General features: G+C 38.6%; 1 protein-coding gene across 7 annotated transcripts in view; it reads right to left on the bottom strand.

Annotated features, from left to right (window-relative positions):
- MSRA (methionine sulfoxide reductase A) overlaps positions 1-27,402 on the bottom strand; it is a 426,874-nt gene that overhangs the window by 381,808 nt on the left and 17,664 nt on the right. Inside the window, exons 1-2 of one of the 7 annotated variants that reach the window (XM_004766054.3) lie at positions 2,504-2,874; positions 2,229-2,303 (exon numbers count right to left, since the gene is read on the bottom strand). The exons of 5 other annotated variants lie outside the window; for them this stretch is intronic. The gene's annotated coding sequence lies outside the window, so the exon portion shown is untranslated. Of the gene's footprint in view, positions 1-2,228; positions 2,389-2,503; positions 2,875-27,402 lie in introns of those variants that run through there. One more of the 7 variants, XM_013063290.2, reaches the window with a different exon arrangement.

Here is a 27,402-nt window from a genome sequence, read left to right as displayed (position 1 = left end):
TAACTTCGTCAATAAAATGTTAGCATGCTTAAGTGGGTACTCAATAAACATTTTCTCAATGAATGAACAAATGACTGAATAATTATAAAATACTGGGCTAAGGCCCCCTAAGAGGTTTCCACTAGTTTATAGAATTATGTGCTTGCATATTCAGGTATCACGTCTAAATGGGACTGAATAATAGGTATCAAGTAGCAGTTAAGTATTAATCCATATCTGTCTTAATAATTCTACTTCAAAATCTACAATTCAAACTATAATGAATATATGCTGAGACAGAGTTCATTTACAATCATACTACTAGTATTTACACACCTTAAGATTTGAAATATTAATACTGATATGGAAATAATTCACAGCCTAAACATCAATGTGTTTGTATAATAAAAGGTCTAAAAGTAAAGAAAAATGTCTCATGTTAAGCCTAAATGCTTGTGTTTGAAAATGTAATCAACTATTTTTAAACATACCTCTTAAAAAAGATTGTACAAAGGAGTGCCTGTTTTACACCTAGTTAACAAGGAACGCTTTAATATGGGACTTTTTTCATTTTAGGATATGTAACAAGTAGGCCAGAGAGAATATATTAGTAAAAAACTTTATTAGGTATAACATCTAATATTTATTATCAAATCTTAAGTCTAATAAACACCATAAAATGTAGCTTTACCACTACCGAAAAATTTAATATTCCTTAAGGTGTGTTCTGACATCTTTGTTTTCTAATTCACTTATTTCTTATTATCCTGTCAGAAAACAACTGGACATAAAATAGTCTGGGCATAAGATCAGTTTATTCTCACTGAGTTCGCTGTGAAGAAGTTCTGAAATAAGCTAGCAAATTATTCTTTTAACTTTGAGGAAAAATGGTCTCAGATAAACTAAAGAAGTCACATATTTAGCAAACCTAAATGACGAGAGGTTACGTTAAATGTTTAAAAAGTAAATGAAAGTAAATATAAATCGGTAATAAGACGGTCGGAATGAAAGCGTAGCTCTAATTTAAACTTATTTGCTGAACTTTCTTTTTGTGTCCTATATTGTTGGTTGCTAGCATGGGCGTGAAGGATCCTGTAAGCAGTTCAACAGGAAGACTGTAGCCATGCAAGCATCTCCTTCCCAGTGCCTATCAGCATGTCTTTTATGTCTTGGCGTCCATTTTAGGAGTATCAGCGAGGTGGTGTATAAAGAAGCTTATAAAACAAAGGTTGTCATTTTGGCAACCCATGTGAACACTAAGTGATTTCATTTTACTGAAGATCAAAATGTTGATTACTGAAAAAGTTGAAGGGAACACTTAAGCTGAACTATGCAAACACCTGTATTAGATCTCACAAATTTTTAACTCATATTTGAATATTAAATGCCATTCTCAGAACTGCTGATGTATGTCACTATGATACCACAAAAACCATTTTAAACAATTGATCATTTAAGGCGCGCCGTAATATAAAGCTATAAACAAAAAAAAAAAAATTTGTGTGAAAGGATTAACAAATCCATGATTACATGCTCAAAACAAAAGCATGGAGCAGTCTTTTATACTACCCAAAATGATTAGTACTTATTTGAATATACATACGATTTCCCTGTATCCTTTTAGTATATGAAATAAAAAGAACATATATTATCATAGGAAGTCATAACTTAATGCTACAAGTCAAACTCTCTTCTTTAGAAACAGGAATACTTACTGACAACGAGGGTGGTCCACAAAAATACGTGCCTTACAGTTAACCTCTCCTAAAATAATGCTGATTTTTAAGAGCAGAACTATCACAATCGAACCATAATCAGGCCTAATAGAAACTTTATTATTAAGAAATTAGATTCAAAGTATGTATCCAAGTAAAATACTGGGTAATATTGAAAAGCAAATCCATGAACTTTCTAGATTTTCTTTCTACTTAAAACATTTAGAGAGAGCCAAGCTATAGTAATCGTTTAATTATACAATCTAATCAACTAAAAATAATGGAATTTTTCTCCAAGAACTGCAAACACAGCTTGCTACTTCTTATCCAAAAGATTAAATTTCTATTCTCTCCCATTCCCAGCCATTTTCTGCCAACATCATAAAAATTACCTTTTATCATTTTCTTCTCACAATGAGAATCCCCTAATCGCACACATCTTTGAGACATAGACACCTCCCCACCCACCTCCCCACCCACCTCCAAAAACTGGTTCAGAGCAAAGACACACACAAAAATAATGACCAAGCTCACATTTCTTGTTTGCCCTTCACACGAAGTCTGGTGTCTTCAGCTTGCCTTTCTGGTCTTCAGTGTTGTCAGTCATTGCTGGGGGATGTAGTTTAGGACAGCATGAAGCAGCAGAAATAAAAGCTGTTGCTTTAAGAAAACGTTTTCTTAAACACATGGATAAAACAACTTTTACTCTGACTTCCTGGCTGGGTTGCATAAAATCTTAGAAAGCCTCCTTGAAACGTGAATGTCTACAAATGGGAAAAAATAAAATAAAATAAAATCTAAAAACTTACGTTCTGAACACATTCCGAAGGATGTCTGATTTGATTTGAAAGCAGGTTTGTACTGATGAACAAACTTTATTTTGTAGAGAATTAATATTCTCTCTAATTAGAAATTTGCCTTGCCATCTTCTATATTAATCCTGTCTCTCATGGTGTAATCATACATGCAAAAAATCAAATACAGTATTTCCCAAATGCATGGACACTGTGGAAGCTTCATTTTGAAAAAGGCTTTTATTTCCCTTAATACTGGTGACTAAACGTCATTGTATGTACCAACACTTTCAAATAGCCCAAGAGACTTAAAAAGCCTTCTAAGTTTGAAAACCAAAAAGTTCTGAGTTTTTCTGTACCCCAGGACGGTTTTCTTTCCTGAAGCTCAAGCTGAGAAAGCAGACAAAAGAAGCTGATTTGACTGAGCTGTGCCAAGTCTTGCCTTTTTTTCTTTCCTCAGCTCTCCCTCTGCCTCTCTCTCTCCCTCTCCCTCTCTCTCTTTCTCTCTCACTCTTTTGCTCCCAGTATGGCAACCTTCCGAGCAGTCTTGGCGGAGGTCCAGCCTGTGCCAGTCTGTCTGAATTCTTGTCTCCAAAAGATGTCCTTTGCGGATCAATTAATACATTTGAAAACAGGAAACTGTGGTACGGTACCCAAATCCTGGCACCAACAGCATCGACTTCTGCCAAATCACCTTACAGATTTCATGGTATCCTACCTTTCATAATCATTACTAACATGTTCCCGGAGCAATAATGGAGTACTAGAAGCCATTCACTGTTCAGCGATAAGGAATCTGTTCCCTAGAAGTGTCCATATGCGACATATGCACAACCTGCAGTAAATCAAAATTCTCCTGTGAGAAGAGATGTATGTAACTTTAATAAGCACCACATACTGTATTTCTTTTTATAAGACTTGCTTTTCCTTGCCCTGCTGCAAAGAATCATGGGAGGAGAGAAAAGGAGGCATGCAGATTAAAATTAAAACTGTATGCCCAAATAAGTCATGCTTTACCCTATGGGAAAAGAACATAGTTCTGACTGAACAGCAAATCCCATTATTAAGAAAATTCTAATATAAGCTGTACCCATCCAAAATTTTACTGGATATGAAGGAGGAAGAGAATCCTTTTCAAAATATAAATACCAATTAAAAGGGGAAGAACTAACTTAGGGGTAAATTTAGTGAAATTAAGTATATTTTCAAAATTTGAACCTCAAGTTTCAAATAGTCACTTGTTTACTAAATCCATACCACTACAATTAAGAAGTACAAATAAATACTGTTTATTTTTACTTATAGCATGCACATCTTTTAAAACAAAAGAGTCAGTCTCTGCTTCACACATCTACCTGTCCTTTGCAGACCAATTAATACATTTGAAAACAAGAAGCTATCTATGGTACCCAAATCCTAGCACCAACAGCATCGACTTCTAACAAACCGTTTTTCTGCTATTTCATTTAAGAAACCATTTTTACCTTTGATGCTTGAAAATATGGAGTAACTATACTCTAGAATCACCATGGTTTCATGGAAAAAAAACAGAATAGTAGGTTCTAGTTCTTTCTGTCTTTCTAAGGTGTGTAACCTCAAGGTCCCAAATTGCTCAATCTGTACATCCCTCACTTTGTTCATCTATCAAATATAAAAATCAGTGACTTCCTCTTCTGTGGTCCCAAAATACTCTCCTTATACTCAGTATACCTCTACTCTAATTATATAGTAGTTAGTTGAGTATGTGGCCTTCACCAGACAGATAGGCCATTCTTGGGCAGGACCATGTGTCACTTATCTAAGAAAACTGAAAGTCTTCCATAAGCAGGTGCTCAATAAATCTATTAGGTGAATAAATTATGGCATTAGATCACATAAATATCACTCTGAAGTTCCATAAAATTATGAAATATGATAAAGAAAAACAAAACTACATATTACTAAATCATAAATTGACAGATCAGAGAAATGCTACAAAATATTTTAAGTGTTGAACTGAAGCACTAACAGAAGTGTTCTGTGTAATACTTCCAAATAAGGATGATGAGACATGGGCAGGATGACAGTAGATTTGCAATTTATAATCAAACTGTTGAAAAAGTAAAAGACTAAGAAAGAATCTTAAAAGCAGCAAGGGAGAAGTGACTCCTCACGGGTCAGGGGCCCAATAAGATTAACAGCTGATTGCTCACTGGAAGCCATGGAGGCCAGAAAGCAGTGGGATGATAGAGTCAAAGGGCTGACCGAAAAAAAAATCCACTGGTAGTTCTTTATCAGCAACCTTCAAAACTCAAGAGACACTAAGATGCTCCCAGATAAACAAAAAAACAGAATACTTATTGCTAGTAGATCTGCTCCATAAAGAATACTAAAAGAGCTTTTTCTTTCAGACTGAAATGAAAGGAAACTAGACAGTAACTTAAATCCACATGAAGAAACAAAGAGCACAAGTAAAGGTTACCACAGAAAGCAATAATAAAAGTAGTATAAATACGGGGTGCCTGGGTGGCTCAGTCAGTTAGGTATCTGATTCCTTATTTTGGCTCAGGTCCTAATCTCAGGGTTGTGATATCAGACTTCATAGCCAGCTTAGGATTCTCTCCTTCTGTCCCTCCCCACTTAAAAAATAAAAAAATAAGAAATAAAAAATACACAAATGTATTTTTTGTTTATAACTTTTTTCTCCTACCTGATTTGAAAGACAACAGCATAAAGCAATAATTATAAATCTATGTTGATGGACACACAATATGTGAAGATGTATCTGTGACAACAGGATAAAGGAGAGATCAAACTGGGTTATATAGGAGCAAAGTTTTTGTATACTACTGAAATTAAGTTGATATAAATCTGAATTAGATTGTTACAAATTAAAATGTTAAGATCAACCACTAAGAAAACAAGGGAATTAAAATGTTATCCTAAAAAAAAAAATCACAGAAAAGGTAGTAATGGAAGAACAGAGAGATAAAAAAAGACAAAGACAGAGGGAAAACAGCAAAATGACAGAAGTAAATACAACATCATCAGTATTCACATTAAACTTAAATGAAATAAAGACTCCAGTTAAAAGACAGAGATTGGCAGAATGGATTTAAAATACATAATCCAACTATGTGCAGTCTACAAGAGACACACTTCAGATTCAAAAACACAAATAGGTTGAAAAAATATATATATAAAAATATATACCACACAAACAGCAACCAAAAGAACACTGGAATGGTTATACTAATATCAGACAAAATGCATTTAAAATAAAAATTGTTACTAAAGACATCTAATAATTATAAAAGGGTAAATTCATCAAGAAGATGCAACCATCATAAACATATATACCCATAACCAAAGAGCTTAAAATATATAAAGAAAAAAATTAAATAATTGAATGAAGAAACAGACGATTCAACAAACACAATTTTCCAATAATAAGTGGAGACTTCAATACTCCAGTTTAAATAATAGCCGGGACAACTACATGGATCAGCAAGGAGCAGAAGCTTGAACAGCTCTATAAAGCAACTAGACATATACAGAACAGACATATACAGAACACTCCACTCAACAACAGCAGAATACACAGTCTTCTCGAGTGCGCATGGAACGTTCTCCAAAACAGACAATATATTAAGTGATAAAGCAGGTGTCAATAAATTTAAAGATTGAAATCATACAAGGTACTTCTCCAACCACAGTGGAATCAAAATAGAAATCAATCACAGCAGAAAAAGATGGGGAAAATCACAAACATATGGAAAAAATACTCCTACATAACCAATGAAGAAATTTAAAGAGTAGAGTGGAAATAAATGAAATAGAGAATAAGAAAAACAATTTTTAAAAATTAGATAAAGTTTTTGCAAGAAAACTACAGACCAATATCCCTTATGGATATAGATGCAAAAATTCTCAACAAAATACTATGAAATTGAATCCAGCAACATACACAAGGGATTTTAAACCATGACCAAGTGGGATTTATCCTAGGAATACAAGGTTGGTTCAACACAGAAAAATCAATCAATGTACTACACCATATTAATAAAATAAAGGACAGAAACCATTCAATCATCTCAATAGATACACAGAATGCCAATGTTTTTTCATGATTAAAAACTTGGATCCACATGGGGCACCTGGGTGGCTCAGCCATTAAACATTTGCCTTTGGCTCAGGTCTTGGTCCCAGGGTCCTGGGATCATGCCCCACATCAGGCTCCCTGTCTCAGCGGGAAGCCTACTTCTCCCTCTCCCACTCCCCATGCTTGTGTTCCTACTCTCACTGGCTCTCTCTGTGTCAAATAAAGAAAATCTGTTTAAAAATTAAAAAAAAAAAAAAAAGATACTTGGATCTACATAAAGAAAGAAAGAGTACTTAAGATGCAAAAGTGAAAGTAAAATAGACTTATTTTTCTTATTTTTAATTGCTCTAACAAATGAGAATTTGTTCAAAATAATAGCAATGTACTTAGTTATATAAGCTTATGTGTATATATGTATGTATGTGTCCATTTGTATAAATATATGCTTATATATAAGTGAAACAAAAGACAGCAATAATACTAGGTATTAGGATTATTTTATTATTGTAAGATACTCACACTACCCATGTAGTAGGGCAGTGTTATTTGAAAGTGGATTTGGATTAGTTGTAAATGTATATTATAAACTCTGGGGGCATCACTAAAAAAAAGGTTTTTTAAAGTAGTGTGACTAATATACTGAGAAAAGAGAAAAAAGTACGTCCATATAAAATGTTCAGTTAAAATCACAAAAGGCAGGGATGCCTGGGTGGCTCAGTCGGTTAAGTGTCTCTCTTTGGCTCAGGTCATGAGCTTCAGGTCCTTGGAGAAGGAGAGTAGTTTCAAAGGTGCATTCATTCATTCATTCATTCATTTTACACATATTTGTAGTGTTCATTTAAGCTAAAAGCAGTAAGCGAAGGCTCTAGGAAATCCAGAGGCACATCAAAAACTACCTCAGCCCTCAAGAAGCTTAAAGTCTGGTATGAAGATAAGACACTTCAGAAATACGACACTTTACATACTGTTGTTATATGACATATGTGATGTCATAAAACAAAAGAGACAAATTGCCTTTCCGTGAAGCTCACGTGTGGAATTACGATGGCCATCTTTCCTGAGGCAGATCCAAATTCCACCCATTCTCTGCTCTCCTCTCCTCCCCCCACCTCCCCAGTCTCACCTCTTTCTTGCTTCTTTCTCCTCCCTCCCTTCTCCCCCATTATGCACTTAGTCATTACCCGCATTCATTGGGATTCATAAAGCCAGTATTTACTGAGCACTCACTTAGGGGCAAAATGTGGGGTTGGAAGCCACAATGAACACCGCAATGACATCAACAAAAGGTAACTGTACATGAATAATAACTATGCTAATAAGCACTTGCCCATTCCTTAATTCATTCACTTCTCACCCAACCTTTGGAGGACAACAGGTGTTATTTTACTCTATAAATGAGGAAACTGACATCAGAAGAAGTTACATGACTTTCTAGACCATCAGACACGTATCTAAAATACAGGAAACTGAAGCAACTATTCCAGATTCCATTACCAAACGAGTTCTGGAAGACTGAATGGACACATCCCACTACTGACTTAACAGTCCTTCTGAAATGGTTAATAGATACCACAAACTCCGCTTTGTCAAACCAGAATTCCTGACTGTTCTCAGAAAAGTTCACTCCTCTTTCACTCCTAAAAATCCAAGAGCCATCCTTGACTCACCCCTTAGCACGAGAAAAGCTAAAAGGAAAAAGACAGTTAATGCCAAGTGTTGGTGAGGACACTAGAAACTGGACCCTTCATACGTTACTGCAGGGAATATAGAAGGGTAAACAGTGTGGCAGTGTTGTGAAAAGTTCGACTTACACTCTTACTGTAAGAACTAGCAATTTCTAGCCCTAACTGTACCAAACACTTCGTCAAGAAATTCTTCTCAATAGCCAAAACCCGCAAACAATCCCCAAGTTCACAACACGGCAAATGGTTAAACAGAATGCAGTCTATCAATCCTGCATGACAAAAAAGTCACCAATTACTAATACATGCAACAATATGGAGATTCAGAAAGTCACGTTAAGTGAAAGAAGCCAGACAGAAAAGATGACATGTTGTGTGATTCCATTTCTAAGAAAGCTTTAAAAAGATAAAGCTTTCTAAAAAAGCTTTAAAAAGATAAAGCTCTATGTAGAGAAGGCAGATCCTTGGTGGTCTGGGGCTGCGATAGGGGAGGGGAATGGCTGCAAAAGGGCAGGAGAGAACCTCAGAGGAGACCAAAGTGTTTTGGACAGGATTGTATTAAGGTTTCACAACTCTATACACCATATATTTTTTTTAAATCAAACTGCATACCCAGAGCAAGTGAGTTTTATGCTATATAAATGATACCTCAATCTATAAACACTGAGTATTAGAGTATTTACTATACCCAAAACACTGTATTAAGCCCTTAAGGAGATACTGAGATGACTAACACACTGTCCTCCATCTAAAGGAGCTTCCTCCAGTCCCTTCCTTTCAGTTGCAAAAGCAGGACAGGGACATGGAAATAACATCATAAACCAAAAATGACTGCCAATATAGAAATGGGAAAAGAATGTAACAGAGTCTGGAAGAAGGAGGGAGGACCGAGGGAAGGTATTCAAGGAGGCCTTACAGACAATGTTCTTTTTTTAGAGAGAGAGAGGGAAAAATAATCATAATAATAATGAGTTGGGGGAGGGGCAGAAGGAGAGGGAGAGAGAGAATCCCAAGCAGACTCCCTGCTCAGCATGAAGCCTAACTTGAGGCTTGATGCCACAACCCTGAGATCATGACCCGAGCCAAAATCAAGAGTCAGACACTCACCCGACTGAGCCTGCCATGCACCCAGGATGTTACTTTTAATGGGGCCTTGAAGGATGACCAAAAATCCAGTAAGTGGAACCTGGAGGGCATTCTTGAGAAAAAAAATTTAAGGGCAGGAATGATTAAGACATGTCAGCCACTAGCAAAGCAGTATAGACAAGGCAGAGGTCCACCAGGGGAGCAGAAAGAGTTCCAGGCCAGCTGAGCACCCACTACAAAGTCCCAAGGCATGTACTCACGTCTCTCATGGGGCTTCCTCAACCTCAGGCATTTCAGTGCCACATTCATGATTTTTCCCATATTTGAAATTATAGTATGATTTATTTATTATAAACTTAACACTCTTTCAACTAATTTTAAGGTTTTTTGTTTGTTTGCTTGGGTGTTTCATTTTGTTTTTTTAGCAATCTCTACACTCAATGTGGGGCTTGAACTCACAACATTGAAGAGTTAGTCCCATGCTCTTTGACTGAGCCAGCCAGGAGCCCCTAAACTTCTTTCTAACCTAGATTAGTTTTTGAAGGAAATTTTATAATTTGTCATTAACTTTATAAAGGAAACTTTATAATACAACTATAAAATGAAAACAAGCATCATTTGCCAGAAATTTAAAAAAAAAAAAACTGTTAAAATGGATGCTATTAAATTGTCAAAGCAGATAGCTACTTATAAACTCGAGGCCTGTATCTATTAAAAAGAGAAATGAACAAGTTTTGGAGAAGTACAAAAAACATTCTAGCACCAAGCTGACACTTGCACCTTGGTAGAAGCAGAAGAGCTGAAAGATAGCAGAAAAAAGGAAGGGTTTTCTCACTGTGGCTCATGTTATTCAATGCCATACCCTTGGACCATCTAATATCACCTTGTGCTTTGGGAAATGCTGGTCTATAGTAAACCCTAAAAGGGGGGGGGGTCGGTAGGGGGGGGATAAGTATAACAATAATGAATATTTATTTAGCACTTACTATGTGCCATTGTTCTAAATACTTCTCATTTCATTATCCTTCATAACAGTAAATACTGGTCTCATACAAGAAGGACCAACTTATTTTTCAGGCCAGGAAACTGAGGCATACAGACTAACTTGCCCAAGGTCATGCAACTTGCCCAAGGTCATGCAGTTAATAAAGGGCAGAGCTGGAAATTAACCCAGGCAGTCTATAGCCAGTCTGTACACCTGATCGCTACAATTGAGCAGATTCGCATGTGAAGTGATAATTTGTCTGGCTATGATTTGCGTGCTGAACTAAAGGAAAGAGAAGCCAGAAGGCTACTGCAACCACCCAGGCACCAGATCCCACCGGTCAGCTGGGACCTGAGGGTTAACTGCCGTTTGCAGTGGGCAGCAGAGGGCAGCAGAGGCCTGTGGAGCAGGAGACAGGCTCAGGCCCAGACTTGCAGCAGGTAGGCTTCCAGTAGAGAGGGGGATCTGAAGGCACAAGGCCAAGGCCCAAATTAGACATGCAAAGCCCATCCTGGAAAGAGAAGAGCTGTGAACACCACCATCCTCAGGGGGTCAGAAGAAGTCAATCCTGGAAACTGGCATAAAGCCCCCTTCCCCCAACTCCTGAAAACAGAAATCCTGAAGGACCAGTGTGTCAGAGCAGCCAGGTGGCTAAAACACCAGGCCTGGCCCCTCAGTCCCTGGGGAGTCACCTAAGACCTTCTCATCATCTAATACCCAACCCCCTCCAAGTTCTTTCAGATTGCACTTCCAAACCATGGTACTGATATCATGACCTCTTCTTTTATTTGTAATTGGATTTCAGGTCTTTCAAGAGTACAAAACTTGGCTGTACCTTGGCGTGAACTTCCTCCTTTTAATTCAAAATATTCCCTTAGGAGTGGTATCTAATTCTCGGAGGAACTGTTTTAAAATTAAAATTAAGAAATACATTCAAATGCCATTTCCAAGCTTCTGACAAGTCTGAAACATCTTGAATGCAGACACTATTAATCCACAGACATCAGAATCATTTTATTACCTTAAATCTTCCAAAATCATTGTTAAAAAAAAAAAAAGGTAGCAGATATAACTGTCAGAATAAGAAAAAAAAGAAAGAAAGAAAGAAAGAAAGCTTCCTTGAAGAAAATTTCCTATGCATGGCTTTAAAAGGAAGTTTCAAAAAATTAAAAATAACTGATCTGGACTACCCAACTGATGCTTAACTCAGACTCTATTAAATAAGCAGAAAAATTAGACATTGCACATTTGTGATTACCCTTGGAAAAACTGTGATTTCTTATTTCCCAGGAGAGAAGCTTTAAGAGCATCAATAAATTTCTCTGGATATCAAATATTTCCCTGTTATTCTGAGTAAATTATATTTAGATCAAAAGCAGATGGATTATATTTCCCTTAAAATGCCCAAGAGATTTTTAAAATACAAGGAAATATGTCACATATCCAAAAACAATATTTTATCCTAATACCTGCATGGCAATATCTCCCCATTAGAATAATTAGTCAGAAAACAAAACTAATTCTGAGTTTTAGAGGCCCTAAATTCAAAATAGCTTATTAAGACCAGATTGTCATTTGCGATGCTAAAATGAAATTCATAATCTGTGGTGCCCTTTAAAAATCCCTGCAAATATGCATTTACATTTTTGTTTTTAATCTAGAAAAAAATGTATTTGAATTAATGATAAGTGAGATGGGAGTCTGAATTTTATTTAAATACTATGTGCACAAACAAGGAACACAAATGCAGTTAAGCGTTTCCAAATTCCTGATAAATTCTCCCCCTCATCAGTGCCACAAAGTTCACGGCTTAATTGTTCTCATCTATGTTATTTCTGTCTTCCTGACAAAACCATAAGTTCCTTAAGAGACTATTAATGTTTTTAATCATCTAGTAAAATGTAATACATGTGACAAGACTAAGGGAGTTCAAAAATACCCCTCGGTGGAAAGACGGGCCCTCCAAACTGAATCTCTCATCACCATGTCCCCATTCTCTCTCCTACTTAGTCTGGCACCCAGTTCAAGCTCTAATATCACAACATTTAATCCTAGGTCAGTGTTGGAAAAGTCCACCATCTTGGAGAAAATAATTTGATATGGTTTTTGAAATAGAAGGTGAGGCCCTTAAAGCATGGGTATTAGCTAAACCCCAAGTCAAAGAGAAGTACTGAATCTGTTCTGTGTGAGAAAAGAGAGGGAAGGTGAAAGAAACGAGGACCAGGAAGAGTATAAGGTTGGAAGCTGAGAGGTGTGAGGTTTGTCATGCATGTTGAGACAGGTAGGAGAAAACCGTGACCAGAGGGCCAACCAGAAGGAATCTGGGAGCAGGAGTATCCAAGGCTGCATTTGTACCTCTGTGCTGTGTCATATGTGGGCAGCCACCCCTCCATCACTTCCCCATCTTCAGTTAAGTCTAGAGCATTCTTACCCTTATTATGAGTGGGGTTTTAGTAGATATAAGGCTAAAAGGGGTCACGATTCAGTGCAAAAAGAGGGCTAGTATCTGGGGATGCAGGAACCTAGAGGCAGAGGTAACCAAGTGAATATAAGCATCCTATATATATGCATACACTCCAGAATTTAGGCTCTTCGGGATGGCTTTGGATTTCCATGATTAGGAACTGGGGCTTAAGCCAAGAGCAGGGGGCCTCAAGTGGCAAGTGGGTGCCAGCAGCTTCAAAGGAGGACTTTGGCACGTGACCTCACCAGACTAGCCATGTTTTGCTCTGGGTCTCTCCTGATCAACCCCTTCCTGATGGCACTCTGGGATTGCCTAAGACTGGATCTCCTGTGCAGCCCTGCCCAGGTCTGCTAGCTCCTCTGGATGTCTGGCCCTTTTCCTGCCCCAGAACTATTCCTGCTTCAGTCTGTGTTGTAACATCTCGCCCAAGCATTTTCCCAACTCTCAACCTCAACCTGCCTCTGCATTCTGTTAGCCATTTCTCTTTCTAGACTGACAGTTTATAGGACAATGGCTTGTTGCATGGCTACTGTGGAAGACCTGGCACATAGTAATTAAGAGGACACTAGTCTTTGGAAGGGAAAATTGTAGACAAATTTCACTTTTAGAAGACAGAGTTGCAGGCTAGTGCAGAAGCAACAATCTGCAAAGAACAAGGTCCATATGTATTCTGTGTGGAAAGAACTTTTGCTCATTGGGGAAACCATTGTGCAGTTCTACTTATAAATAGCCTATGGGATTTGCTTCAACTGCCCTCTCACATATTCAAATACAGAAAAAAACTAGTCTCTAAGAAATTTTAAGACGAAAACCAGATTTAAAAAAAAAAAAAAAACCTCTAAGTAGCCATATCCCATGGAAATGTAATAATGATAAGGAAGGATAAACTTAGTTCAAAGGCAGAAAGAGAGATTCACAGTTGCCAAAGTAACTTTCTCCAGACATAAAAAGAGACCACTAGGAAAAGTTGTCACTGTACTTGCAACCATGTTGCATTCCTCCATTTTCTTTCCCTTTCTCTGCCTTTACCTCCAGGGGAGGAAAGAACAGAAAAGAAGGAGGGGAGAGGAAGCAAGGGCAACAATGCAAGAAAGATGCAGGGGTTTGAGTGAGGGAGGGCTTGAGTCAGTAAGTTTCTGAGGAAAGGAGATCCATTTCAAAGGGAAGAGATGAAGTGTTAAGCACAATACCAAGTAAGCACATAAAATTATTGCATGAATGGAAAAAGAACCTGCAGAAACTTTGCTTTCAAGCACTTTTTATAGATAAGCCAGGGAAGGTAAGTAAATTGCAAAACAGTGCACAGAGAACAGCAGCACTGGCAAAACCCAGAACTCATGAGGAGCAGCCCCCTTCCCAAGTGGTCATTCCCTCAGGCCATGGTGGCTTTTCACCTTGGTTTGGGGGAGTAAAACAAGACTGCCCATAGCAGAAAAGCATCACATGGCTTATGGGAGTGATCATATAGGCCATGAACCCTGTGATTATTAACTTCTGAAATAAGAAACATGGAAGACTAATAAAAGTTTTCCTTAGGGGTGCCTGGGTGGCTCAGTGGGTTAAAGCCTCTGCCTTCAGCTCAGGTCATGATTTCAGTATCCTGGGATCGAGCCTGGCATCGGGCTCTCTGCTCAGCAGGGAGCCTGCTTCCTCCTCTCTCTCTCTCTCTCTGCCTGCCTCTCTGCTTACTTGTGATCTCTGTCAAATAAGTAAATAAAATCTTTAAAAAAAATAAAAACACGGTGTTTAAAAAAAAAAAAAGTTTTCCTTAAAGAGGAGGGGAGGGGAGCCAAAATTTTATGATGCAATACTTGATAACCGTTGGGCTACGGAACAAAGCGCTAGTTTATAATGGGAGCTCACCGACCTATAAATGTTATGGCTTTACTAGGGAGAAGAATGGAAGTCATTTAACAAGCTTTATTTTTCTAGGAAAACAGTAAGTACCATATCATATTGCTGAGCCAGGTTCTAACACTCATATGGTTCTTGCAACCTAAATATGTCATGTACCGCATGCCTGGAGGGAAGTGCTCAACCTCTGGGCAAGGCCATGATAAAGCTTCCAGAGGCATCACTGTGGGGTGGACTTCCAGCAAGGCCAAGTGGGCAGGAATCCCTGCCAGTGGCGGGGTCTTTGAAAACAGCAGTGAAAACTGGAACAGTATAAATGTTTAGCACACATGATGTAGCCCTACCTATCATAGCATTCTAATTGTGGCTCTTGTGAAAAGATAGCTGGAGACTGCTGCCTTGAAACTGGCAATTCTCATTCATTGCCCATTAAAGCCACATCCAGAGTTAAGTATAAGAGAGGCACCTATATTCGTTCAGTTCCAAGTGGCAACATCCAACTTGAACAGGTTGAAATGAAAAGAGAGACAGGGAGAGAAAGACTGGGAACTTGGTTTTGCTTCAAGGAGTCCGAGGAAATGTTGAAGGATGAAACCATTGGAAGAGCAGGAAGGCAGATAGATCTCTGAAGCAAGCCCATGGAGAACCTGTGTGCCATCTCTGCCTCCTTCAATGTGGAAGGTCCTCTTCTCCTAGTGAAAACAGACCTTCCCCGAAGAAGCAACTCCAGGTCAACACTGTCAGCTGTCCTAAGTCAGCTCCAGGCTTGCACAGTTCACAGCCCCTGGCTCTAAAGAGGCTCTGGGAGGGAGACTGAGCCCATTCGGGTCAGATCCCACTGCAGGAATCAGCACAGCCAGGGCAATCACAGAGGACACTCTGGCTCTTGCCGGAGCTGCAGGAAGGGGACTGAAAGAGCTCCTAGACAGGAGGCCCAGTGGGCCGAGATGAGGCAGCCATCCCCGTCTCTATCACCCAGGGTAGCAGGTCTGTCAGTAAGCATCTGCCTATGTGAACTGCCCAAACACGTAATCTCCCATATTTCAGCTTCCCTTCTTATCTCCAACATGGCTCTGATACTCAATACCAAACTGGCTGAGGAGAAGTGGAGGAGGAAGGAGGAGGAAGGAGGCGGGGGTGGGGGGGAGAAGAGGAAGGGGTGGGAGGGAGGAGAAGAACAAAAAGGAAGTTTCAAAATTGCAGACATCCTCATTGCACTCACCTCTCCCCCTCCAAAAGAACAGTTATGATAGAATTATTAGGAAGCAGTACTAAATTTTCCCACATTGGCTTTGTATCAGCTCTAAATCAAAATACTATTTTGTGTGTTTCATTTCCTGTGCGACTCTTGTTGACACAAACTGGTTGGGCTTACATCCCAAAACCTTTAAAGAATTAAGCATAGGGTGCCTGGGTGGCTCAGTGGGTTAAGCCGCTGCCTTCGGCTCAGGTCATGATCTCAGGATCCTGGGATCGAGCCCCACATCAGGCTCTCTGCTCAGCGGGGAGCCTGCTTTCTCCTCTCTCTGTCTGCCTGCCTCTCTGCCTACTTGTGATCTCTCTCTCTCTGATAAATAAATAAATAAATAAATTTTTTTTAAAAAAAGAATTAAGCATAAAAGTGGAAAACTTAGTAGCAATACAGGGTGAATAGAATGCTCTGAGATGTCCCATGACACATATAAATCATGCAGTAACAATTTAAAGATAATTAGGAAGGATTAACATATTGCTGGGGATGGGTGATGGGAACCAAAGAACTACATGAGTCTCTTCCTAAAAGAACAATAAGAAGTTGCCATATCCAGATCCCATGTGGTACTGATGATATCCAAAAGGACAGAATTGTAAGAAACCCGTGAATACACAAATTGTCCGAAATCTCAAAAGCAGGGAAAGGAGAAGAGAAAGGGAAGAAGGGAGAGGGAAAGAGGAGAGGGAGTGAGGAGGAAAGGAAGTGGGGGAGACAAAAGAGAAGAGGGATGGAGGCAGGGAAAGAGCAAGGAAGGCAGACAGACCAGGAAAATAACTATGAATTTTTAAAAAGGGGGGGGGGACAGTAGTGCAGAAGATAAGCATCCACATGACAAATGACAAAAGCAAAATGCATTTAAATGGATTTATTTTGGCGTGCCTGAGTGGCTCAGTGAGTTAAGCGGCTGGCTCTTGGTTTTGGCTCAGGTCATGATCTCAGAGTCCCAACACAGAGCCCTAAGTCAGGCTCTGTGCTCCACACCACAAACGGAGTCAGCCTGAGATTCTTTCTCCCCTTCCCTTTGCCCCTCCTCTCCTCTAAGAAAATGGAACACAGAGATGGGGGGGTGGGTGCCCTGTAAATGCCAACAACAACAGCTACCACTGTTGTTAAGGGCTCTGCAAACCCCAAAAAAGAACCACCAGAGCTCTGCTAGAACTCTCCTATTGACAGAGGGAGCGTTGAACCACAAAGCAGTTCACTTGCGAGAAGACTGGTGTTGACCAATCCAGAAGGAGGCCATCTCTGGGAAGTGGGGAAAATGGAAGCTGAGTAAACGCACACCCATCACCCATGTTGGCCATCCGAAGTAATCTAAGAGACCCTGTTTTCCCAAGAGGTGAGAAGAATATGGACTTAAGTCATCATCAACCTTCCTGCCTCACAGGTGGGTCCGGCCCCCAGTCCTTCTGCCCAGGAAAGGACATCGAGGTTACAATTGTGGCTTGCTTGCCTCCCTACCACACACGGCAGCTCTTTCGGTGACTGTGATGTTCCCACACAGCCATCAGCCAGTTTTACAAAACAGCAGGCAACCGCACAGCAGTAAACCGTCCCCATCCATCCCCACTGACCCCATCATACTGTAGAAGGAATACTCTGTATGAGTGGCCAGGAGCCAGGTATCATGCTAGGCCCCTTCGTGACTGTCTCATCTAGTCCCAGAAATATCCGCTGGATGTTTCCATTTTACAAATGAAAAAATTGAGGCAAATTTGTTCATATTAGTTCACTTGTTCAACCTCACCACAGACTGGTAAGCATATGAAGTGAAGTGCAGCATCGCTGTCCAAACACAAAATGTCTGTGCTTTCCATCAAAACAACTTGTCCCTGTCTAGAGGATGCACTTCCGAATGCTGTCTGTTTATACTGAGGCGGCAGACATCTACCTATGGTCATGAAAGGTCCTATAGAGAGACATAATAAACAGGCAGTCATTTCCCAGGATCATACGCCACAGCATAAACGAGTTTCCATACCTTGGTATTAAGTCAAGAGAGGAAAGCAGTACCCTCGGGAGAAAAATATGAATGATACTAAAGGAATGTAGCAAGTCAATAAATCTAGAGACAAATATTGCTATGTGATCTCTCTAGTAGTAATGCAGGTACTGATAACCTTACCAAAGTTCTTTGCAGAACTTGTTAAATCATAAAATCATCTCTTGATTCCAGAACATAAAACAATGTCTTTTTTATGTAAACACAACCTTGGGGAAACTACCGATAATGGCAGATCTTTTTAAGGTATTTTCTTCTGTCACACTGGGAGCCATTTCCTTCACTCACCAATATTTTTACATATTTGTAGAAAGACTTCTTTTCCATAAATATTAAACACAAATTGTAATGTAGCAGCTAAGAGCTCAGATCTCCTCTAATAACTATTTGCAAAGTCAGCCATTGGGCTCACACAAGCAGTCATAATCAAATTTCTAAAGACAGACAGTTTGTGCTGGAAGGTAAGTTAAAAACAGAGCATCCATTTATCGAAATTCATTAATATTAATATCTATTGACCTGCGTTATACTAAAAGGATTTTATTGAATAGACAACTTCCAAACACAATATTACACAGACTGTAAGCTCAATCATTCTTTCATTCATCTAACTAATAACTATTGTGCAACATAAACATGCATAGGCATGGGGGGATACAAATAATAAGCCTTCACTAAGCTGAAAATGCAGTTATAGAGAAAACATCTGCATATATTAAATTGTATCACTATTATAAAGTTAAACAATTAGAAGACAACAATACATGATGTCTTCAAACAATCTGATTACATGCCAAATGAGCAGCAAAGAAAAGAAATAGCTAGAAGTGCCCGAGGGAGGAGGGTCAAAATGTACAGGAGAGTAAGAGAAGACATCACTGAGATAGGAGGAGATGCGTGGGTAAAAGAAACATCCTCAAAGGGAAGAAAAAGGTGTATTATCAGTAAAGTCATGTTCTGGAGAGAGCAGATCAAGCAAGCTAGAAAAAATTGTGTATGTATGTAGCTAGATGCAGAACACAATATCTCTACCAATTAATAGCCAATAAGCATAAAACCTCAGTAAGTTTACCTCTCAGAGATCATAGGAGCCTCTTTGCTTACTTCCTAACTTAAGGACTTGGGTCATCGTTTTTATAGCTCATTTCTGCCAAAACAACAAATCTGTCAAAGCCAAAGACTTTTAAAACTCCCTCAGGACAAAATACAATAAGTATGTATCTACAGTGTAAAGAGTTATCAACTTTAGAATGCTACACTCCACCGGACCTTTTAAAGATCACTAAGTCATGGATCTTCCCATCGTGTGAAGATTCTGAAATGCAGCAAGGCAGATTACAGTGAAAGTCAGGGAAACGGAGCAGGAAAGGTCAGGCTGTGAAGTAAGGGCATTTTGTTCAGTAATTTGTTCAGGTTGATGATCAAGGTAAGAAGATAAAAGCGGTTATGAAGCTAAGAACTACACAAAATATATTACTGCTGACAGAAATACAGACATGTTAGAGTAGGGAGGGCCTTTAGAAGTCAGCTAGATCTACACACGAACATACTCTGCTTTCTTTCGAAATAAGTACTGGCCAATGACTCAGGGTCTAGGTCTCAGTTAATTGAAGAGGCGCATGTTGAATAATTAAAAGTTTGCAACCATCAGGATGCCTGGGTGGCTCAGTCAGTTAAATGTCTGCCTTCAGCTCACTTCATGATCCCAGAGTCCTGGGATCAAGTCCCACATCAGTCTGCTTGCTCAGTGGAGCACCTGCTTCTCCCTCTGCCTACTGCTCCCCTGTCTGTACAGTCTAATAACTAAATAAAATCTTTATTTAAAAAAAATTGCAGCTATCTTATGATATAGAGATACGAGTAACTGTGACAGAAGAAAAAAAAAAGCACACCAAAAGAAAGACCTCATGAAAGCAGGAGTCAGAGAACCTTTTCTATAAAAGGTCAAATGATAAATGCTTTAGGCCCTGAAGTTCATAAATCCCTGTCACAACCGCCCAGTTCTGGTATTATACTACATAAGCCGACACAGACAATAGATGAACCAGTAAGTATGCCTGTGTCTCAATAAAACTTTATTTATAAAAACAGGTGGTCGAAGCAAATTAAGAAAAGAGGGGAATTATCTCAACTCAGTGAAGAACACCTGCAAAAAACCAACACACACTTAACATCACACTTAACCCTGAAAGACTGAAGGCTTTTCCCCTGAGATTTAGAACAGGCTAAAGATGTCCACTCTCACCACTCTTATTTAACATAGCACTAGAAAATCTAACCACTGCAATAAGTTAAGGCAAAGAAATAAATGGCATACAGATTACAATTGTCTTTGTTTCTACATGACATGGTGGTCTATGTAGAAAATTCTAAGTAATATGTACATACACACCTCCTAGTACATGTAAGTGGGTCCAACAAGGTTAGAAGATAAAAGATGAACACATAAAAATCAACTGCATTTTTATATACTAACAGCAAACACATGGACACCAAAATAAAAGACATAATGCCATTTATAATCACTCCAAAAAAAACCTGAAAAATTAAGTATAAGCATAACAAATATGTACAAGATCTGTACACTAAAAATTATGACACTTATAAAAGAAATCAAAGAAAACCTAAATAAATGCTCACAGATTGAAAGATTCAACACAGTAGAGACAATAACTCTTCCCAAATTGTCTTATAATTTTAGTAAAATTCCTATCAAATCCTAGCAAGATTTTTCTGTAAACATAGATAAGTTTATTCTGTGTGTGCATTTATTCTTTTTTATTGTGATAAAATACATGTAACATAAAATTTGCTATCTGGGCCATTTTTAAGTGTGTTGTTCAATAGTATTAAATACATTCATTCAATGTTCTGCAACCATCACCACCATCCATACCCATAACTCCTTTCACCTTCTCAGTGGGTTAAGCAACTGCCTTCAGCTCAGGTCATGATCCCAGAGTCCTGGGATCAAGCCCCACATTGGGCTCCCTGCTCAGAGGGAAGCCTGCTTCTCCCTCTGTCTCCCAATCCCCTGCTTGTGTTCCCTCTCTCACTGTGTGTGTGTGTCTCTCTGTCAAATAAATAAATAAAATCTTTTTTTTTTTAATGAAACTTTATGCCCATTAAACACCAACTCCCCATTCTCTCCTCCCCGCAGAGCCCCTGGCAACCACCATTCTGCCTTCTTGCTTTATGACTCTGACTACTCTAAGTGCCTATAGAAGTAGAATCATACAGTATTATAGACAGGTTTATTCTAGAATCTATATGGAAGGCACAGGCCTCAGAATGGCTAAAAACAATGTCAAAAAAGAATAAAGTGGGGAGGGCGACTCTGCCCAATATTAGGGCCTACTATAAAGCTACAGTAACCAAGATAGTGTGGTAGAGAGATGGACACATAGATCAATGGAAGGAAATAAGAATCCAGAAAGTAGACCCGCACAGATGTGTCCAATTGATTTATGACAAAGGTGCAGAAGCTAGTCAGTGGAGGAAGGATTTCAACAAATGGGTGCTTTAGCAACTGGATATCCATAGGCTTAAAAAAAATGAACTTCAAACTAAATCTCAAACTTTAGTATAGATGCTGCCAAAGTGAGCACTAAATCTCAAACTTTAAACACTTAAAATGGATTGTGGACTTAAATGTAAAATGTTAAACTATAAAACTTATGGGAAAAAATAGGAGAAATCTTTGGGATCAAGGCTAAGCAAAAAATTCTTAGACTTCACACAAAAAGCACAATCCATTAAAGAAAAAATGATAAATTAGATTTCAACGGTATTGAAAACTTTCACTCTGCAAAAGACCCTACTACAAAGATTTTTTTAAAAAAACCTACAATCAAGGAGAAAATATTTCCAAGCCATATATCTGACAAAGAATTAGTATTTAGAACATACAAAGAACTCACAAAACTGAACAGTAAGGAAACAAATAATTCAATTAGAAATGCCTAAGGTTTTACCAAAGACATTTCATTGAAGAGGATATATAAATGACAGGAAAGCACATGAAGAGATGTTCAATATCATTAACAATAAGGGAAATAAAATTCAAGCCATGATGAGACATCACTACACACCTTATCAGAATAGCTAAAAATTAACAGTGACAACATCGAATACTGGAAAAGATGCAGAGACACTGGGAATGTAAAAATGGGATGGCTCTGTAAACCTTTTGGCACTTTCTTATAAAACTAAACAAGCAACTACCATATGACCCAGCAATACACTCTTGGGCATTTATCCCAGAGAATGCAAACTATGTCCACATAAAAAACTGCCCACAAATCCATAGCAGATTTATTCATAACAGTCAAAAATTGGGAAGAATCCAGGTATCTTTCAATGGGCGAATGGTTAAACAAAATATGGTATAACCATACCAAGGAATACTACCCTGCAGTAAAAGGGAACAAAGAATGAACTATGTAACACTTTCAATGATTCTCCAGGAAATTAGGTTGAGAAGAGCCAATTCCCCAAAAGGTTACATGCTGTATGATTCCATTTGTATAACTTCAATGGTGTAACAAAATTACAGAATTGGAGAACATATGAGAGGTGGCCAGGTGTTAGGAATGGGCTGGCAGTGGGGAAGGAGAGGGATGTGGCTATATATGGACAACACAGGGGTCCTTGTGCTGATAGAACTGTTCTGTACACTGACTCAATCACAGTCTATATCCTGGTTGTGATGTACAATAGATTTGCACAATGCTACTGCTGGGGAAACTAGGTGAAGGGTGTTAATTTTTATAACTGCGTGTAAATCTACAATTGTCTCAAAAAAAGAAATTTAATTTAAGGGCGCCTGGGTGGCTCAGTGGGTTAAAGCCTCTGCCTTTGGCTCAGGTCATGATCCCGGGGTCCTGGGATAAAGCCTCCCATCGGGCTCTCTGCTTGGCAGGGGGCATGCTTCCCTTCCTCTCTCTCTCTCTCTGCCTGCCTCTCTGCCTACCTGTGATCTTTGTCCATCAAATAAATAAAACCTTTTAAAAAAAAAAGGTATTTTTTTAATTTTTTATTTTTCATAAACATATATTTTTATCCCCATGAGTACAGGTCTGTGAATTGCCAGGTTTACACACTTCACAGCACTCACCAAAGCACATACCCTCCCCAATGTCCATAACCCCACCCTCCTTCTCCCAACCCCCCTCCCCCCAGCAAACCTCAGTTTGTTTTGTGAGATTGAGAGTCACTTATGGTTTGTCTCCCTCCCAATCCCATCTTGTTTCATTTATTCTTCTCCTACCCCCTCAATCCCCCATGTTGCATCTCCACTTCCTCATATCAGGGAGATCATATGATAGTTGCCTTTCTCCGCTTATTTTGCTAAGCATGATACCCTCTAGTTCCATCCACATCGTCACAAATGGCAAGATTTCATTTCTTTTGATGGCTGCATAGTATTCCATTGTGTATATATACCACATCTTCTTTTTTTTTTAATTTTTAATTTTTTATTTTTTATCAACATATATTTTTATCTCCAGGGGTACAGGTCTGTGAATCACCAGGTTCACACACTTCACAGCACTCACCAAAGCACATACCCTCCCCAATGTCCATAATTCCACCTTCCTTCTCCCAACCCCCCTCCCCCTAGCAACCCTCAGTTTGTCTTGTGAGATTAAGAGTCACTTATGGTTTGTCTCCCTCCAATTCCCATCTTGTTTCATTTATTCTTCTCCTACCCCCTTAACCCCCCATGTTGCATCACCACTTCCTCATATCAGGGAGATCATATGATAGCTGTCTTTCTCCGCTTATTTCGCTAAGCATGATACGCTCTAGTTCCATCCACATCGTCACAAATGGCAAGATTTCATTTCTTTTGATGGCTGCATAGTATTCCATTGTGTATATATACCACATCTTCTTGATCCATTCATCTGTTGATGGACATCTAGGTTCTTTCCATAGTTTGGCTATTGTGGACATTGTTGCTGTAAACATTCAGGTGCACGTGCCCCTTCGGATCACTGCGTTTGAATCTTTAGGGCAAATACCCAGTAGTGCAACCACTGGGTCATAAGGTAGCTCTATTTTCAACATTTTGAGGAACCTCCGAGCTGTTTTCCAGAGTGGTTGCACCAGCTTGCATTCCCACCAACAGTGTAGGAGGGTTCCCCTTTCTCTACATCCTCGCCAGTATCTGTCATTTCCTGACTTGTTAATTTTAGCCATTCTGACTGGTGTGAGGTGATATCTCATTGTGGTTTTGATTTGTATTCCCCTGATGCCGAGTGATATGGAGCACTTTTTCATGTGTCTGTTGGCCATCTGGATGTCTTCTTTGCAGAAATGTCTGTTCATGTCCTCTGCCCATTTCTTGATTGGATTATTTGTTCTTTGGGTGTTGAGTTTGCTAAGTTCTTTATAGATTTTGGACACTAGACCTTTATCTGATATGTTGTTTGCAAGTATCTTCTCCCATTCTGTCACTTGTCTTTTGGTTTTGTTAAATGTTTCCTTTGCTGTGCAAAAGCTTTTGATCTTGATGAAATCCCAATAGTTCATTTTTGCCCTTGCTTCCCTTGCCTTTGGTGATGTTCCTAAGAAGATTTTGCTGCGGCTGAGGTCAAAGAGGTTGTTGCCTGTGTTCTCCTCAAGGATTTTGATGGATTCCTTTCTCACATTGAGGTCTTTCATCCATTTTTAGTCTATTTTTGTGTGTGGTGTAAGGAAATGGTCCAATTTCATTTTTCTGCATGTGGCTGTCCAATTTTCCCAACACCATTTATTGAAGAGGCTGTCTTTTTTCCATTGGACATTCTTTCCTGCTCTGTTGAAGATTAGTTGACCATAGAGTTGAGGGTCTATTTCTGGGCTCTCTATTCTGTTCCATTGATCTATGTGTCTGTTTTTGTGCCAGTACCATGCTGTCTTGATGATGACAGCTTTGTAATAGAGCTTGAAGTCCAGAATTGTGATGCCACCAACTTTGGCTTTCTTTTTCAATATTCCTTTGGCTATTCAAGATCTTTTCTGATTCCATATAAATTTTAGGATTATTTGTTCCATTTCTTTGAAAAAGATGGATGGTACTTTGATAGAAATTGCATTAAATGTGTAGATTGCTTTAGGTAGCATAGACATTTTCACAATTTTATTCTTCCAATCCAAGAGCATGGAACATTTTTTCATTTCTTTGTGTCTTCCTCAATTTCTTTCATGAGTACTTTATAGTTTTCTGAGTATAGATTCTTTGCCTCTTTGGTTAGGTTTAGTCCTAGGTATCTTGTGGTTTTGGGTGCAATTGTAAATGGGATTAACTCCTTAATTTCTCTTTCTTCTGTCTTGTTGTTGGTGTAGAGAAATGCAACTGATTTCTGTGCGTTGATTTTATATCCTGACACTTTACTGAATTCCTGTACAAGTTCTAGCAGTTTAAAAAAAAAAGATATTTAATTTAAAAAATTTTAAACAGACTGGAGGCTTCCAGCAATTCCTGGCAAACTAAAAGGTGCAGTTGAGATGAGCAAGAGGCAAGGACAGACCATGAGTATAGCACCAGAAGTTCTGTGACTACATGTGGGGGCACCCTGGAACAGGAGAGGGCTAGGAATAGCTGGTGAGGGTTTGGTAGAGCCATGGAAGTGGGAACAATTTGTCCTGTGAATCCCTGTGAGCCCCTTCTTCCCTCCCCCACCCAGTGTTTAGGTCAGTGTTTAGGAGGGAGAAATAGGGAAGGGCCCCAGGTAAATGATGATACCCAGACAAACCAGGGACCAGACAAGCTCTGAAGGCCGGCTGCTGTCAGCTCTGACTGTTCCCTATTCCCACTGCCAACAGTAAGGAGCACAAGTACCCACAGCTGCTCAGCCCATCTTCCAGGACTGGCTGCCCAAGCTGAGACTGGGGAAAGTCTAGAAAAGATGAACTCACAGTCGGTTACAACTAGAAATAGGAGGACTGCCAACTGGGAAAAAGACCAGAACAAGGAGTCTTTACAGCTTGGGGTTTGAGAACTAAACATTATAAGAAGAGTGACTTGATACCTTTATAGATGTAAAAGAAGGCATGACATCCATGAAACAACAGGATCTTGATTTTTATAAAAAAGACTCAAGAGGAGATCTGAAAAGTGAAGAAATGTAATCATTGCCATTAAGAACTTAATAGAAAGTCTCCATAGCAGAATGAAAAAAAACAGCAAAATTAGAGATTAAGGCTAAAGAATTCTTCCAGAATAGAAGATGAAATGATAAAGAGATAGAAAGTTTAAAAGAAAAAACTCATACAGAACAGCTCTAGATTTACGACCATCTAACAAATCAAAGTTTATAAAGGAGAAATAGAGGTAATGATGAGGAGCCAATGTTAAAGAAAGAACATCTAAGAATTTCTTAGAACCAAAAAAAAAAAAAAAAAAAAAAAAAAGACATGGGCTTCAGAATGAAAGGGTTACCAAGTGCTAAGCTGTATAATAATGCAGAAAATTTTTAGAGCCTCAAAATATAGAAAACAATCCCAAAAGTTATCGGAAAAGAAAAATATTATTAACAAGCAAGAATCTGATCTAAAGCAGACTTCTCATCAACCTCTCTAGAAACAAGAACTTCTAGGGCTGAAAATCAAAACAAAATGGGACTTTGAATGGAGATTTCTGTACCTAGACAAATTTGCATTCAAATGTGAAGATGAAACAAAGGCATTTTTCAGATATAAAAACTTCCAGACAGAAAGTTACCATCCTAGATCCTCTCTTAAAGAGACGACCACAAACTATATTTCATAAAAAGAAAAATGCTATGAAGTATGAAGAACAAAAACAAGCAAACTTTGTTGTATCTTCTTTATGTTTTTTGTTGTATCTTCTTTATTGAATTATATTTACTTTATGTCTTTCACTAATTGATCACTTACTACAGCAATGGATGTTTCTGTTGAAAAGTTATTCACAATTATCAAGTTTGCCATCCATAAGAGTTTAGGGAGGAAGGTACACTGGAGAGAAATAAAATTGTGACAACATTTAAAATATTGAAGGACTCTTAGATTATGGTTGGTTTCCTTTGATCCACAGATAACAAATAAACAAATGTCAACCTAGAAGTCAAACTTTAAACTGCTGGTGACTATGGATGACCTTGTTCTTTGCTTCTTGCATTTTTTAGTTTCCTTTTATGCATATGTTAACTTTAAAAAATCAAAATTTTTAAAACCTAAAAAAAAAGGTCAATTGGGAAACATTCTATACAGATAGTATGTAGGGTTGCCATTAGTTTTTTCTGGGCAATTGGTTCATTCACTCATTCATTTATTCACTCAACACTTACTATTCACCTAGAATTCAAGAAACTCTACCCTAGACCCTGAAAGGAACACAAGGAGGAACCAAACCTAGATTCAGCTCCTAAAGGACTCGCAATTTCATGGCAATGACAACCATGAGCACAAGTAATTATGAAGCAAAACGTATTACGAGAAGATATAAATAAAACACAAAATTGCAGAGATAGTAATGATTGCTTTTGAACTCAGG

Source organism: Mustela putorius, unplaced genomic scaffold (assembly GCF_011764305.1).
Source record: "Mustela putorius furo isolate JIRA1106 unplaced genomic scaffold, ASM1176430v1.1 tig00000242_pilon_pilon_pilon, whole genome shotgun sequence".
Lineage (NCBI taxonomy): Eukaryota > Metazoa > Chordata > Mammalia > Carnivora > Mustelidae > Mustela > Mustela putorius.
Note: the sequence above shows the minus strand (reverse complement) of the source record. Positions and strands in the feature narration are given on the sequence as shown.